The sequence below is a fragment of the Mytilus galloprovincialis genome, chromosome 6 (assembly GCF_965363235.1).
Source record: "Mytilus galloprovincialis chromosome 6, xbMytGall1.hap1.1, whole genome shotgun sequence".
NCBI classification, from domain to species: Eukaryota; Metazoa; Mollusca; class Bivalvia; order Mytilida; family Mytilidae; genus Mytilus; species Mytilus galloprovincialis.
Genome location: NC_134843.1, coordinates 96,672,459 through 96,689,763, shown reverse-complemented (window position 1 = coordinate 96,689,763; position 17,305 = coordinate 96,672,459).

Sequence of the window (17,305 nt, the reverse complement as noted above, 5' to 3'; positions counted from 1 at the left end):
GTCTACCTCATACATATTCGGATATTTGGCGTGTTCCACAGTGTATAGACTGTATAGACAATCAGTAGAAAAATAAATGGAATTTGATACTGTGGGATTTTTTTCGCATAGCAGCATTTTAATACAAGTTTGCACAATGATCATATAGCATGCAGCACTCGTTCTTTGTTATTTTAGGTGGGATAAAATTATGTGAGCATTTTGGTTTCATTTCAATCAATTTTTGTTGTTACAATTTTCCAGAAAGTTTTCTTGTAAATTCATAATTAAAAGCTTGGCTAAAATTGAACATAAAACTGAAACGATCAAGTTTCACTGCTAGTGCTAGGCTGTATGATATGTACGTTCTACAACATTAATTTTGCATCTAGATATGGTTGGTTCGTGAGGTATTTATCCCGTTAAACATTTCAATCCAGTTCTATAAAAAAAATCATAAAGCCTGGTGCCATTAGGGACGACATCAAAAGATCAATGTAAGATAATGAAAAAACTATGTGAATTAAGTTTTTTATCCTTCATCGAACTTTTGATGTCGTCCCTTATCGCTTGCGATATCGAATGAAAATTATGATAATACATTGCAATTCTATTTTTGATTTAATTTCTTTAAATTTTTTTACAATTTTCGAAAACGTTTATCATGAATGCACGTTGTAATAATGTAGTAACCTCCTTGCGGAGAACCTTCTTATTCCAATTCTCAGTATTTGCACAGGGTTGTTTTGTGTCACTACTTTCTCCAATGGATGTTACAAGTTACACTTAATAAACATAAAAATCATTATTTAATATTATTTAGGCTTTTGTATGACAAAAAATAGCATATATAGTTGCTACCAAGCCAGGCAGTAATATGACACTATGGATCCATTCGTTTGATATGTTCCAGTTTTTGCCCTTTAATTGTCGTTTTGTCGTTTTGAATTTTCCTCGGTGATCGGTATTTTTGTTATTTTACTGTTTAGCATAGAAAAGCTTTTCTCGGTTAGCCGAAACTAAACATGTTTTTGCTTTTTTTTTTTTGCCTGGCCGGAAGAATAGACACTGCCTAATTATAAAGAGTACTTAAATAAAGGAAACAGTAGTATACCACTGTTCAAAAGTCGTAAATCGATTGAGAGAAAACAATTCCGGGTAACAAACTAAAACCGATTTTTCTAATTTTCTTTAAAATTGTAGCCAAGATATAGATATAACAGAAAATAATAAAAAAAAACAAAGTGTCACCGTGCATTTTAAAGAAATATTCCATCGTTTGCATGAAAATTTTCAAATTTTTTTGAAGGGGAGATAACTCTATTCAGATTTACCTGGAAAAGATAATTATAACTACTCATGATTAATAGAGATATATTAGGTAAATTTTCAGTCCTTTTGTGTAACATAGTTCTCCTAAAAAATCCATAGCAACCAAAGATATCTCCATAGCGACCAAATAAATCAATTCATGCACTTGGAAATTAAAATACCCATTAAGAGAAACGTGTACATTTGAGCACTTTTATGTAGTACCATAAGTCATTTTTGCTTCAATTAATTTCACAATCTTTTATTTGCAGTGCAAAATTTTATTTAAGGAAGGCCCACCATGAGTTATTTTTAGATATCTGGACAGACATTTTTTTTAAAACAAATTCTAAAGCTTTGAGAAATATTTTTGTTTGTGCTTGAATTTAACATAAATTCATATACAAAATATTATTGAAATTTCATTTTCCACACCAAACATTACTTTGATTTTATTGTAAATTCTCCGCCTCGGTATTTGTAAAAAAAAATCCCTTATTTTTAACAAATCGTCATCTTTCATGCATTTTAATGAAAATCGACGTACAGGTAGAGTAAGGTATTCCAAATCATATCCAGATGTCAAAAAGTTTCCAACATGTTGTAAAGACTAACTTTCTGACCCTGTCAAGTGGAATTGCCAGGTATACATTTATCTCTCCATGTCTCATAAAAAATGTGCAAGTGGTTTTCTAGTTGTCATCTTCTTACCTTTTTTTCATGTCAGTTTTCTATTTTGAGGGAAAATGCTAATTTTGATGTAAAAAATGTGGATTTTGAGGATAAGCTTTTCTTTTTGCACAATTCACTTAAAGAGTATCAACAATCAATATTTTGAGTACATTTTTACCATATTACAGATTTGAAGTCATAAAAGGGGGACAAAAGATACCAGAGGGACAGTCAAACTCATAAATTGAAAATAAACTGACAACGCCATGGCTAAAAATGAAAAAGACAAACAATAATACACATGATACAACATAGAAAATTAAAGAATAAACACCACGAACCCCACAAAAAACTAGGGGTGTTCTCAGGTGCTCCGAAAGAGTAAGCATATCCTGCTCCACATGTGGCGCCTGTCGTGTTGCTCATGTTTTAACAAATCAGGTAAATACCATAAATGCCATTTACTTTGCTTACCTGTTATTATTATAAGGGTTCTTCAATACATAATTAATAAAATAATTTTCAGTCGTATAAAAACTGTTCAATGCCCATATAATGTGACATGCCTTCATGTCATTTAACCCCATTTAGTCATAATCCAAAATATTAAAAGAGAAAAAAAGGACTTTTACTCATGATAAAGGCCTATGGGACCTATGGATGCTAAGATATAGTTATAGGCACGTGATTGTAAATAAAGTGACGACAGCTTTCATTTTTTGAGTAAAAAAGAAAATTAAAGGTTAAAATTGTAGTTTTTAACTTTTTTGGTTAGAGTGTCACTCACGCGCGTCTGTCGTACAATCTTTCAATCCTGGTACCTTTGATGAGTTTATTTACCATATAGTAGAAAGTTTAACATAATGTGTTGCTATTCAGGGAAAAAAGGGGCTCTTATCATACCTCCTCCTTTTGAAAAATAAAATTGCGCTGGGTGGTAACCATATATCCATTTAACAATCCCTTATTGCTGGCAAATTCCATACAAACTTGATAAAAGATTATTCTGTGGACCATGATGTATGATACTTCTGTTAATTATTCAACTTTATTTATTAACCAGATACTTCCTTAAAAAAATCTAGTATTGTCAGCAGTAAAAAAGTCAACTGGCATCACACCTAATCTAACATAAAACTACTAATGACATGCAAATTAATCTCATCTTTTACATCACTTTATCTGTTACAAATGAAACTGGACTTGAATCTTAACTTTGTGTATATTACCAAATGTATCTAAACCAAAGAAAATTGGATGTAATGTTAATATGTAATATGTACAAACCAAAGAGGATTGGATGAAATATTAATATGTAATGTGTACAAACCAAAGAATATTGGATTTAATATTGATATGTACAAACCACGGAGGATAAAAGGAACTTTGTTAATGTATTTACAACTATTGAAGATATACCCCAATCAAATATAGACCTCTTTGACGGAACTTACAATTGATCGATATAAATTTAATAAGAATGGATATTTCCATCATGAAAATACTAATTAATATCAATGCAGATCAGTAAATACTATATTCTATCAATAACAAGATGATTTATTGACTACAAAAGAAGTAGGGCTAATTTTCCTGTATTTATATCACTTACAGGTCCACAATCTAAAAGTAGACCAATCTTACTTGCAATTGAATTTAAAACAGGTCTTTATAATATACTTAAACATATCTTTTAATAGCCATAATTTTATCATTTAAAGAATTGGTAAATGGTAAATAAGACCACTGAACGACAGATGGTGAACGATCTAATTATAGACCACCAGACGACAGAGGTTATTCTAGTGACGTATTCTGTATAGCTTCTTATCATATAAGTTATGACGTACCTACTTTACACAATTTATTTTTATTCATCATTCGATTTGAATTATGTTTGACATCCGTCATTTGTGATATGCAGATAAAGAGTTGTTAATAATGACCTATAGATGCACTTGATCATACAATGTTTGTCTGTCCAAAAATAACTCAACGCAAGATGCACTTCCTAAATTGAATCATAACCGGTTTTTCCTACCTTGGGAATTGCCTAACATGATGGATAAGATAAACAGTAGTACAAAATAAGACCTTCGACAATTGATTATAAAATGACAGTGTTTCGTCCATTTTTAAATGTTGTAAAAGCAAAACTACTGAACTCCGAGAAATTCAAAACGGAAAGTCCCTATTCAAACGGCAAAATCAAAAGCTCAAACACATCAAACGAATGGATAACAACAGTGTTTTTAAAAAGAGTTTCTAAAGTGACTTGTCTTTTTCTTAACTTTATATGAAGTATGAATATACTATTGAAAATTACATATCGATTCATTTAAAACGTCTTGTTTTAAATCAGACGGGAACTATGACCTATTAAGAGTCCTATTTGCGAAAAAAATATAAACAAGAACAAATCCTATCTTAAAGACTAAGAAATAATAAAAAGTAAAATAACAAAGAAAAGAAAACACAATGAACAAATTAATTTGAGTGTTATCCAATGCCTGTTCCGATTAATTTTAAGTTACTAGTACTTTCTGGAAAACATAAAATACTGCTCAAATATTAGACAGACGATAAATAAAATTCGTTACAGGAACTCCATTTGTTCTGTAAATATTAATGAGTAGCTAACAGCTATTTTAGGTATTTTTAACATATAGCTCTTCAACGATTTTCGGTACTTATACATCTTCGGATTTCAAATGTTTGCTTTTGAGCGTTCCTGATGAAGGTAAATCCAGAAAAGCGCTTCGGACGCAATAAATTATTAAACGTGTTGTTTTATATTTTTACATCACTGGGGCGATACCTCTGCTGGTGGACTATCAGTCCCCGAGGGTATCATCAGCTCAGTAGTCAGTGCTTCGGTACTGACATGATTAAACAAACTTTACTAAAATTGTCCGTTTATAAATTTTGAAATTATTATGAAACTAAGGTTTCAACTCCCTCAGGCAAAGTTGGCTTTAGATGAATTTGGCTATTTATTTTAGGTATTTTTAACATATAGCTCTTCTACGATTTTCGGTACTTATACATCTTCGGATTTCAAATGTTTGGCTTTGAGCGTTCCTGATGAAGGTAAACCCAGAAAAGCGCTTCGGACGCAATAAATTATTAAACGTGTTGTTTTATATTTTTACATCACTGGGTCGATACCTCTGCTGGTGGACTATCAGTCCCCGAGGGTATCATCAGCTCAGTAGTCAGTGCTTCGGTACTGACATGATTAAACAAACTTTACTAAAATTGTCCGTTTATAAATTTTGAAATTATTATGAAACTAAGGTTTCAACTCCCTCAGGCAAAGTTGGCTTTAGATGAATTTGGCTATTTATTTTAGGTATTTTTAACATATAGCTCTTCAACGATTTTCGGTACTTATACATCTTCGGATTTCAAATGTTTGGCTTTGAGCGTTCCTGATGAAGGTAAATCCAGAAAAGCGCTTCGGACGCAATAAATTATTAAACGTGTTGTTTTATATTTTTGAAACACCAATTGATTGTACAAAACACTTAACTAAAGACTATACAGAGCCTGTGTCGCTCACCTAGGTCTATTCGCATCTTCAGGAATGAACATTATCCAAAAAAGATTACCAACTTCGTAATTTATTTGGCCTTTTTAACTTTTTTGGATTCGAGCGTCACTGATGAGTCTTTTGTAGACGAAACGCGCGTCTGGCGTATATACTAAATTTAGTCCTGGTATCTATGATGAGTTTATTTACTTTAGCTGTATTTGGCAAAACTTTTCAAAACTTTGGGTCCATATGCTTTTCAGCTTCATACTTTTTAACACTTTTGACTTTAACGTCACTGATTAGTTTTGTAGACGAAATGCGCATCTAGCGTACTCGGTTGTAAATCTGGAATCAATAGTTAGTTTATTGTATACAATATTTCTGACTAACTCATAAAGTTTACAGATAGTAGTTTGACTGTCCATCTGGTATCTTTCGTCCCTCTTTCATTTGTAGATTTTCTGTTGCTTGCACTTCAGTGTTCTGTTGTTTCGTTGCTTTCCTCTTATATTTGCTGTGTTTCCCTCGGTATTAGTTTGTAACCCGTTTTTTTTTTTCTTTCGTTCGATTCATTGAACAGCTGTATACTACTGTTGCATTTTTATGTCTATATAAAGTGAAACGTGCATATGCAAACTAATATTTCTCGATAGAAATACACTGCTAAGTGGCTTTGATAATCAACTGGACTGTTTGGATGATATTGACATTATATGCAAGTATTTTTATCGGATGTATAAAGAGTTGAATTACTCCGTATGCATATGAAAGATGAATGAAATTTGTCTTTGAACTTAAAATAATTTGTACCACTTATATTGAGGTGTCACTATTTACATAAACAAATTTCATGTGTAAAATTTGTTTTATTTCATTTATTTCATAAATGTTATAAATGTTCAATCATTGAATAACGATAACTAATTACCTCTTTATTAATAAAACCTGAGATAGTAAAATACAGAAAATTGTGAACTCTAAGGAAAATGCAAAAAGGAAAGTCCCTAACTAAATGGCAAAAAGGAAAGTCCCTAACTAAATGGCAAAATCAAAAGACCAAACAATCCAAACACATCAAATGAATGAATAACAACCGTCAAATTCCTGACTTGGTACAGGTATTTTCCTATAAAAAGTCGTCTGGCATTTTTTTTTATTAAAAAACACCAAACAAACAAAAGGTAGATCTCATCATTATGTACATTTTTGTCCTGTTTTTTTTTTTAACCATATCAAAATAATGGACACAACTTTTATTTAATAATTATCAAAGGTACCAGGATTATAATTTAGTACGCCAGACGCGCGTTTCGTCTACAAAAGACTCATCAGTGACGCTCATATCAACATAGTTATAAAGCCAAACAAGTACAAAGTTGAAGAGCATTGAGGATCCCAAATTCCAAAATGTTGTGCCAAATACGGCTAAATTAATCTATGCCTGGGATTAGAAAATCCTTAGTTTATCAAAAAATTCAAAGTTTTGTAAACAAGAAATTTATAAAAATAAAACCTATCTTTTACTTTAAGAAATGTGGACCCTTTTTTTCAACTAGGTATTCCAATGTGGAATTTGGCTTTATTTCTGTTAATTTTGGTCCATTAGTTTCAGAAGAGAAGAATTTTGTAAAGGTTACTAGACGGTGACGACGACGGACAACAAGAGATGAACATATCAATAAATTAAATCACTAAGATAACGGAGAGTCACACATTTGTAGTATGTATTCAGACATTGATTAAACTTCTTTTCTGGATTAAAAAAACTTCACTAGGTTACTGACTTGCAGTTCAATGTCTTTTTTACACTTTTTACAAATATATGCAACATCTTTCTGCGTTTTATTAATTCCCTAGTCATGTTATATATATGGCATTTCTGAAGCATTTACATGAAATACTTTTATATAAGCCAAGAAAGCGGCTTAATTGTGTCCTAGTTTCCTTTCATCCTCGATTACTTTAGCCTTTGATTGATGTGGATATTAACCGTTCATAGAGAAGATCAGTGGGGTTTCTATGTTATTACATCACAATATAGTTACAGTCGCCAAAAATAGTCAATGATCGATCGACAATCATTTATTTATTCAATTATAAATATTAACCCACTTTACCCCGTCAGCACGATAGGATTAACAGTAAAAATGTCGTCGTGCTATGTATATTATTACAAAGAGGATGGACTAACATATTAATATTGATTCCTCAGATGTTGGATATATATTAAATGTACTTTACAACGCCAAACAACTGTTTTCGTGCACTAGTCAACATGAAATTTCTATCTATTATATATCTGAAATGTACTTTTAATTATTCAGGGTTTACGATCTAGTGCCTGTTTATCGAAGCTGTCCTAGAATCTGCTATAAGACATATCTTAGTGGTGATTATTGTTGACGAAGAAGCAAAGAGAAAAAATTAATGAAATTTAATCTTAAGATAAGAATGCATTACAATTAACAAATAGGTATAATGTAATCAAATAATATTCAAATAGTGAAAATGGTTAGAAGTAGTGTTGTAATTAATCTATATACATATATCATTTTTTCAACTAAATGAACAAAGAAATGAAAATTTGAGATTTAAAAAAAAAAAATGAAAATTTGAGAATTTAAAAAAAAAATCCTTTTCAATATAGATTATCATATGGATATCTTTAATAAGTTGGTTTAATGTATTTTATATCCGTCAGTTATACTGTAAACTGCTCTGTCTCTAAAAAGCCATGGTCAATAGAGAGAGTGGAATCAATAACTGTATGGTATGCACTTATGTAAATTATGTCTTGTACTTTAAATATTTAAAATTTATGAAACAAAACAAGGCAAAAAAAAACCCAAACCATAACTGCTTTTCTTTAAAACTTTACAATTTAAAAGTGCAATTATTTATAATTAAGTATTGATCGATGAAGATAATGATATACAGTCGGAAACCCGGTTGAAATATAACAAAAGAATCGAAGCTCTTTGTTAGAGAAGGCGAGAAATGTTTACTGTTATGTTTACTAAAGTGACAAAAAAAAGTTAATAGAAACAAACAAAATTACAATTTTCTTCTCAATTACGAAGTGTTTTATTTTAAGAACACCATTTGCATAAGTTTTCGATTTATTTAGTTCATAGTTAAGCATAACAATTAGATATCAAGTGTGTGATAACTAGGGTTTATAGTCTTCAACCACTTAAAAAATCTATTCTGCCCTTCCACGAAATATTTAATAAGAATTTTTTTAAATGTTTATGAATTTTCGAAAATTCCACCTGACAACCGATCAGACAATAGTTTTATGTTGAATCAATGCAGACAAAATCATTAACTGATGCCCATTAGCTAGTTGATACATTTGTCTTTTAAAATACAAATGGCATATAAGGATCGTAATGGTGCAATGTGGATAAATTTATCGGTTTCCAAGAGCCAAATTGGTAGCGCGTCATCCCTACATCGGCTTCCATTTCAACGATTGTGAAAATGAACTGGCGTAATGGGGAGATAATTTTGACGAAGTAGAATCCTGACTGTATAATTTTGAGTGAATCATAATTTTATACATTACAAAGTGATACTTCAAAGGCAAACACCGTGCGAGCCGATGGGTTTATCTACAGTACTGCAAGAGTAAATATGAACAAAAGGAGGAATCTTTCCTTTTCAGATACCGAACAACATACATTCCTATATGGATGAAAAGAAAAAAAATAATCTGTACTTTCCAGGAAAGTTCCCAATGTTGCAAGAATAATGCTCAAAAGGGTTTATCTGCTCTTTGGTCGGGTTCTCAATTTATTTTATTGAGATAAAATTCAGCTCAATTTTATTGCAACATCGTTGCAACGCTAAATTTGATTGGTCAATGTCACAAATTTTCATGGTATCACTTCACAAATGATGCTATGATTTTTGCATGAACCCCCTGAGGGGTTCATGCTTATATATTGGCGAGTTTTGGATGTGTCTATGGGCCACTCGATATCTCTCGGCCGGAAGTCAGAATAAATTTCTCGGAACGTCTCGAAAGTTTTCGGTTATTTATACAGATCTTAACAGGTCATTATCAAGTCTTTGATGTAGTCCCTTGATGGCCCTTGACAATGCAATTTTATGTCTTAAAACGACCACTGTACATTGTGTGTATCTAGGTCAATTATAACGCGGTAGTGTCTGTTGTCTCGATAACATGTAAACTAATTATGTTTGAAGATTAAACCACGGGATACTGTGTATTTCATCACAGACTTACGAGAGAAAAAATTCTGGTTAAAATATTAATATTAGATCGGAAAACAGAAAGATAATATTCTTATCAAATTTATTTTATTCAATCCGAATCAAAGAAATAGATATAAAATATATACTGTATATTTATGTTTCTGAAGAAAATAACAATGATTGAAATCAGAATGTTTTCAGAGTTGCAATTAAGAAATAAGCATTTTATATGACAAGATACTCTGCATTGGTATTTTTAAATATTCATTTGTACAGGAAACATAAAAATTAAATCTTAATAAATTCTTGCATCATACAAAAAAATGTTTATAAACAATAATCCTTATATTTCTACGTTATTTATTTCATACCATTTTGTTATTTGGGTTTTATGAGTAATTATTATTTATTTATTTTTTTGTATTATTATATATCCATAAAACGGAAAGTAAGATAAATTTATTAAATATTTAAATTTTAAACGGTCGTGAATAAAAATACTTGTTTGTTTTCAGTTCATAAAGCATGATTTTAAATCCTTGCAGCTCACATCAACCGTAAAAATAATTTACAATTATCACAACAATATTTAATTACGACTAAAATGTTGATTATTTTATACTGTGTTACGGCCAGAAATCGCCTTTAAATTGTAGCCAACAAAAGACACAAATCAATAATAAAATTTAACAATATTTATTATACAAAAGTTTACAAGAAGTATTACACAAATATTACTGTCAACTTAACTGTCAAAATATGAGTCCAATCTTTTATCTTTATCTGTATCCGGATATCTTTTGGAATCCAATCTGAATATTACGGTCACAATCCAGTATGATGTTGTTTCTAGAATAAACGTGTCAATCCAAAGGCTATGAATATTAATGTCTATCGATGTCTAAGTCCAAATCCAAGAGTGATCGTTTAACTTTAGTGTCTGTATATATATAGTTTTCATGGAAGATTCTAGAACAGTCTATAATGGAAAATCCTAGAAAGTTACAACAGAAGTTTCTAGTAAAATGTAGAAGTTTATATAACCCATCTTTTATTAGGATCATTCTGGAAAGTTCCAATCATTCTGTAATTGTTCCAGAGATTTCTAAACTGCGCAGTTCTAAGATTATTCTGTAAATAACTATCAGGCCACACAACACAAATCAGGCCAACATAAATAAATACAATAATGACAATATCATAACAACTGTTTTAGTATGGATTTAGAAGTCTTTGCTTATATTTTGTATAGTAATATATTCACATAGTGGAATGTTTGAATTTGAAAATAGATTCATTTGATAAATAAAAAGTCCATCCGTAAATACTTGACGTTCGTGTTTATTGATATTATATATATTCAAAGGATTTGAAAAAAAATACTAACAGGAACGTTAGTTTATTATGAAATTTCAATTCAAATTTTGTTTGTTTGTTTTAATAGTTTAACCTTATAGCATCTACATACTTGTACTATGGTACGGTTTTGAAAATTGTATTCATTGTGTTGACTAACTATCCTACACGTCTTGATTCATTCACATTATAGATCACATTTCAAAAGCACGCTATCGGTTTGCGTTCTCAAAAATTCTGGATAAAATGTCAATGAATCCAGAGTCAAAACATTTAATGTAGACCGTTTGACATTCGAATTCAACTATTAGATTTTCCTGAGTATCAGTGTGATGCTTTCTATTTACTATTTCGTGCGCTAAAATACTACATGCATGCAATACTATTAAATTCACTCGTGAAAGCTTATGTTCGTTTTTGTTATCCAGTGGCGGATCCCCGGGGGGGGGGGGGGGGTTCTGGGGGGTTGGAACCCCCCTTTTTTTGGGCCGATCAATGCATTTGAATAGGAGCATATAGTTGGAACCCCCCCTTTACTCTGGGTTGGAAACTCCCCCCCACCTTTTTTTAAAATGGCTGGATCCGCCACTGTTATCTAAATACAGGACAAACCAGAAAGAGCTTTACATGTGACTTTCAAGCACGGTCATCATTACTAACGGTATTCTGACCCCGAGTTGTTTCTATTTTATTTCTTTTTTGAGTCACTGTTCTATTATAAACTTTGACCTGTTCGAAAAGCTAAGGATTGTCTACCCAAAGAATAGATTCATTAACTTTGTAATGTACATGTATTTAGCCTTTTAACTTTTTTCATTCGAGCGTCATCATTTTAATTCTGGTATTTTTTTATATCTACATACCTTTTTATATAAATTGGTTATTTCGAAAGTGTGTAAAAGTATTCATAAACTTCTGAATTAAGAAATTCTTCGGCAAAACTAAGTTTCCCTGTATAATGTTTGAATTGATTTAAGTAAAATCAGAAAATCCTTAAAATTTGAGATGTTTTATGAGACCAAAATAAGTCTCTTCATAAGAGGTCCCAATCAATTGCATGCCACAGGTTCATGTATTGCTTTTTTTTTTTAAAGAAAGCAGCTTGTTTTTGCATCAATTCACAATTGATGCTGTGAACATTTACGCGCAAGCACAAGCGACGTATGCCAGATTTTAAATGTATGCTTTTGTGTTGTTTTTTTGTCAGTTTCATTAAAATGGAGAAAACATTATTGTATGGTAAGCTCCGACGGCATAAATTCGTGATTAGTACCATCGGAGCTTAAATATAAACGGTTTCTGACGCCAGACACGCGAATCAATGAATGTGTTTGTAGATGTTTTTGTGTTCTGCTAAATTGTTCCTTTTAAAATTGTTACACGATGATGACTGCTGTACCCATATTTTGACTATTTTATTTATTATGTCTGTTTAGTTCACGCATCATTGTAAATATAACGGAATTTGATGAAATTGTCATCAAAGGGAGAGGTTTGGCGCTATAAAACCTGGTTTAATCCACCATTTTCTACATTTGAAAATGCCTGTACCAAGTCAGGAATATGACAGTTCTTGTCCATTCGTTTTTGATGTGTTTTGTCATTTGATTTTGCCATGTGATTATGGACTTTCCAATTAGATTTTCCTCTGAGTTCAGTATTTTTGTGATTTTACTTTTTTTTCTCCTTATTAACTATCCTAGCACCAGTACGAGACATCTTAATTGGGGATCTAAACTAAAGACTATTTATGTGATATATCCCAAGTTGCGACATGTTTGAAAGCCCACTTATAGGGTACAAATATATGTCTTTAGATAGTCTTAGGATATCTCATACTCCTAAGAGGATCAAATCGGGCCAATGTTTAGACGAATTGCATCTTACATACCAAAATGTAGATAACTAACATATAAGGTACCGGTAGTTGGTGTTAAAAAAATTGTTCATAAAATCTTTAATAAAAGAAAGATTAAATAAAAAGATAGCTCATTTTTTTAATATTTTATTTCTATTACCAGTATTGCAAAAGGAGAAGTATGTATATCTCATTCACATTGTCCCTACGTAAGTAGTTTCACAGTACATCTCAACCCCAGTTTTTGATTGCTAAAATGGCTGTAAATAGCTTGGAAAAAGTTTTCGTGAAGCACTTGGAAAAAGTGTATGTACCTGTTTTAAACAATCGTATTGATCCTCAATAAATTTGGGTTTTGACTACTTTTAGGCATTATAAAATAGCCTTCAATCTGAATGGTAAACCGATGAAAGCGGAATACTGATTTTGTTACATTGACGGTACCGTTTGTTTTCACTCAATCACTGACCAGTTCACACACTGAGACAACCTTGACAATAATTTAAAGTTATCCCCTTTCTATCTTGTTATACATTTTTTCTATGAAGACTGTGTATTTCATCATATATATTCAAATTAACTAAATTCAGATTTCCAGTAAGCCTTTGTCAACGTATTTTGAGTTACAAATCTATTTCAAAATACTCGTATTCATTACGAATCTATCTCTTATATATTACAAACAACTCTAAACTTACCATTGTTTAATTAGTTTTTAGTTTTGCAACGTGCGAATTCCATAGAAGCTAAGGGGACGACCATTTGATATTCTGGGGGGGCCAGGAGGATTTTGAAAATAGATAACTCAGCCTTGATAATCACAAAAATAAATGGTTTGTTCTGTGTTAGTTTGAAAATAAATTACCTGACTTGCAATGTATAAAAAATAAATAACTCAGCAGGTCTAATCGAAAGTATGAGATGGCACCAGATTCTTCATAAATTCATCTTTTTTCCCAAAAAAAATCGGGAAACACTTCCCAAATTTTTTAATAACAAAAGTATAAATATTATTTAAATATACTTGAAATGTCTGAAAATTGGTTTCATTTAACTTGAGGTATATTGTCTCAGGAAACCTAACCTCACCTTTATTTTAACAGGGCCGTAACTACATGTAGGAAATTTCAAAACCAAACGCTTGTCTCTATATCAAATTGTGTTCACGGCCTTGCAAGAAGAAAGTTCTGTTTTCCCTCAGACTTATAGCCCTGATTTTTCGGGATCAATGTTTCTTATTTATTTGTCTTTTGTTCATTGATTGCCCTTCTGTATTCTGTTAGTGTTGCATTCCTTTTGTAATCTAGTAATTTTGTTATGAACTTGATCATGAGTTTAAAAAAAAACAGCAGCCACAAGCCAAACTATGTGAATTCCATTTTTGCTTTATCATGCACATTGATCTTTTGATGTTGTCCCTAGAAACTTCAGTCTTGCACTGAATTTATACATTTTGCTTTGAGACCAAAATATTGTCAAAAAATTATTAAAACAAAACTTCATTTTCAGATTATGAAAGGGTCTTCGGAACACCCAGAAAGCATGATTTTGCATCATTTGTTCTATAGCTTCTTGGGCCTTCAGTGGCTCCAAAACCCTTCAAAAAAAAATTTTGCCTCGCTCCGTTCGGCGTAGTATGTTTGCCAATACATTTAAAAGTTCCTACTTATAACTAAACTTCAATACTATGTATGTATGCAATACATGTATATGGAGTTGGGGATTTAAAAGATTCATTTCTGCAGAGGGGGATGGTTAATCTAATTAAATGGTACATAATGACTTAACTATACTATATGTATTATTTATAATAAACAAATCATTTAAAAAATTGTATGTTTTCGAATATCAAAAATATGGTTGTGAAAATGAATAATCAGTCCCTTGCTTTATTGAAAATGAAAAATCTTGCTTCAATAGTGCAGAAAATGAATAATATGTCCTCTTAGTTTACAAAAATAAATAACCGATCAAAAACAAATCCTCCTGCCCCCCCCCCCCCCCCCCCCCCCCTCCCCCCAGAATATCAAATGGTCATCCCCTAAACATGTAAATCGCGTTTGTCATTTATTGCCAGTTTCCCGCTTATATATAAAATTATCATAGATACCAGGATATCACCTCTGTAGTATATCACTGGGAAAGACTCAGAAAAAGCGTTAAACCGATATACAAGGACAGTGGACTGTTTCTTTTTTTGTGTTAGGTAATTTTGCTATACCAATGTAAATTCTGTTAAGCTGATCGATATATCCTATTGAGCTTCTGTGTTACTTTTTGCTATTCTAGTGTTATCTATATGCCCACGTGACTACAAAGTATGAATATTTGTCCTACCGTGACATTTTTGAACTGATCCTGCCAAGTATGTTAATTTTGTTTTCTTGTCATGATCAATTCAACTATTTACACTATATAGAACTGCTAACCTATTTATGACTGAAAAGCTGGTTATTTTTTTATTTATAAAAGAACATATTATACTATAGATATAGTTTCATATTTCTTATTAAACGATTTTATTAATTCATTTCTTGTCACGCCATAAAAGATCACAAAACATCTGATACAGTTGGCTAGAATTCTAAAGGAGGATTTGTGTACTTGGATATCGATTATAATTTATATAATCATAATTTTTATAAGGTTACACAGTAAAACAAACGGTTACTTAGCCCGTGGGCTTTTTCATCTACATATAACCTGAAACAGTTTAAAGACAAAAAAGGAACAGCAGACACTCAAATAGTATTAAACATGGTACAGATAATTTTTTAGGTTTTTTCGAATAGACGGAATTATTATGTTATCAATGGTTTCAAATGTGAGTCATTCGAAATACTAACGGCTTTTTTTCATTCCATGCATAGATTTGCCAGGCCTTTGATTTAACAAAACTTTTAGAACTTTTGGTTGCGAATTATTTTTCAACTTCTCATTGAATTTGTCTTCATTTCGTTTGTTTGAGCGATACTGTTTAGTCTTATATACACAAGACACGCTTTGGATGTAACAGTTGAATCATAAACCTTGTGATTTGACGAGTTTATAAATCCACTTTATCGATGTCATCGTTGATATACATTTCAAGGGTATCACGCGACCAGTAAAGTCATTGATCTCATACTGTTTATATATTTCTAAAGTCATTTGAATCATATTTTTTTATATCTTAGACCTTGCTAACGTTAGCGGAATTTGGCTCCACGTTTTGGATTTTTAGTTTTCAATTGTTTTCAACGTTGCGTACGCAAACATTCCTGTATCTTTTAGAACGTCCTGTATTTCTCTGAACTCGTCTAATTGTTCTTATGATTCATCTGTAGTCTACAGTTTCTCACATTAAATAATCTCTTCATATACTTCAAAAGGTTTGCTGTGAATTGCGCACTTCTATTTCTCTCTGTCTCTTCTGCAAGTCTCGGCTGTAGTTAGTGTCTTCAATTCCTCCATTGTTTCTGTCCTCAACTGTTGCATATGTAATCTTTCCTCCTCATCAGAGACTCTATAACTACTTCATCCTTTTATGTCTCCTCTCAAGTCCTTGCTTTCCTTTTGCTTATAGTTTCTCTAATCTTGTGTGCTCTCTTTATTTTTTCGGAAGCTATTAGTCCATTTATATTTATTACACGGTGAAGAATGGGCGCAATTGCTATCATCATTCTACCTTCATATACCTTGAATGTTGCATCTAAGATGCTTTAGAGATCTTCATCTAAAGATTTCCAAGTTGTTTTGTCTGCATTCGTTTGCCACTTGATCATCATATTCTTGGCACTATTACTCTTCTCTTTTAACTGTTTTTATCTCTTCTGTGTCTGCTCTATATATTCATCCTCATCCTGTTGCATTCATGGTAACACGAAGGTTATTATCACTTTAGTTTACATCCTAGATGGTTTCCTTCTCCGTCTGACAAGATCTCCATATGCGTTGTTGGTCGGAAAGGGGTGGCACACATTCTTCTTTGCAGATCTTCAAATCTCTAACATTCTTGCAGACTTTCCACATCCGTTCTTCTTTTCCGTTCTCAATTAGTTCATTCATTTGTAGGTAAGCATGACGTCCATTTTTACTGAACTAGCACACATTCTTAACTAGGGGCCATCTGAAGCCCGCCTACGGGTGCGAGATTTTTTTTTACTGTGTTGAAGAACCATGGGTGTCCTTCAGCTGTTTTCTGGTCTTTGGTCGAGTTATTGTCTCTTTAATATATTCCTAATTTCCATTCTCAACATCATCAAGTCTTATTCTCAGTCTGTCGTATATGTGGTTCATCATCCATCGCCCTCGCACAGCCTAAAGGGTGTCCTAATATGTATCGGTTCATTGCATGTAATGTGGATTTCACAGGAAATTGTTGTCTTGCTCAA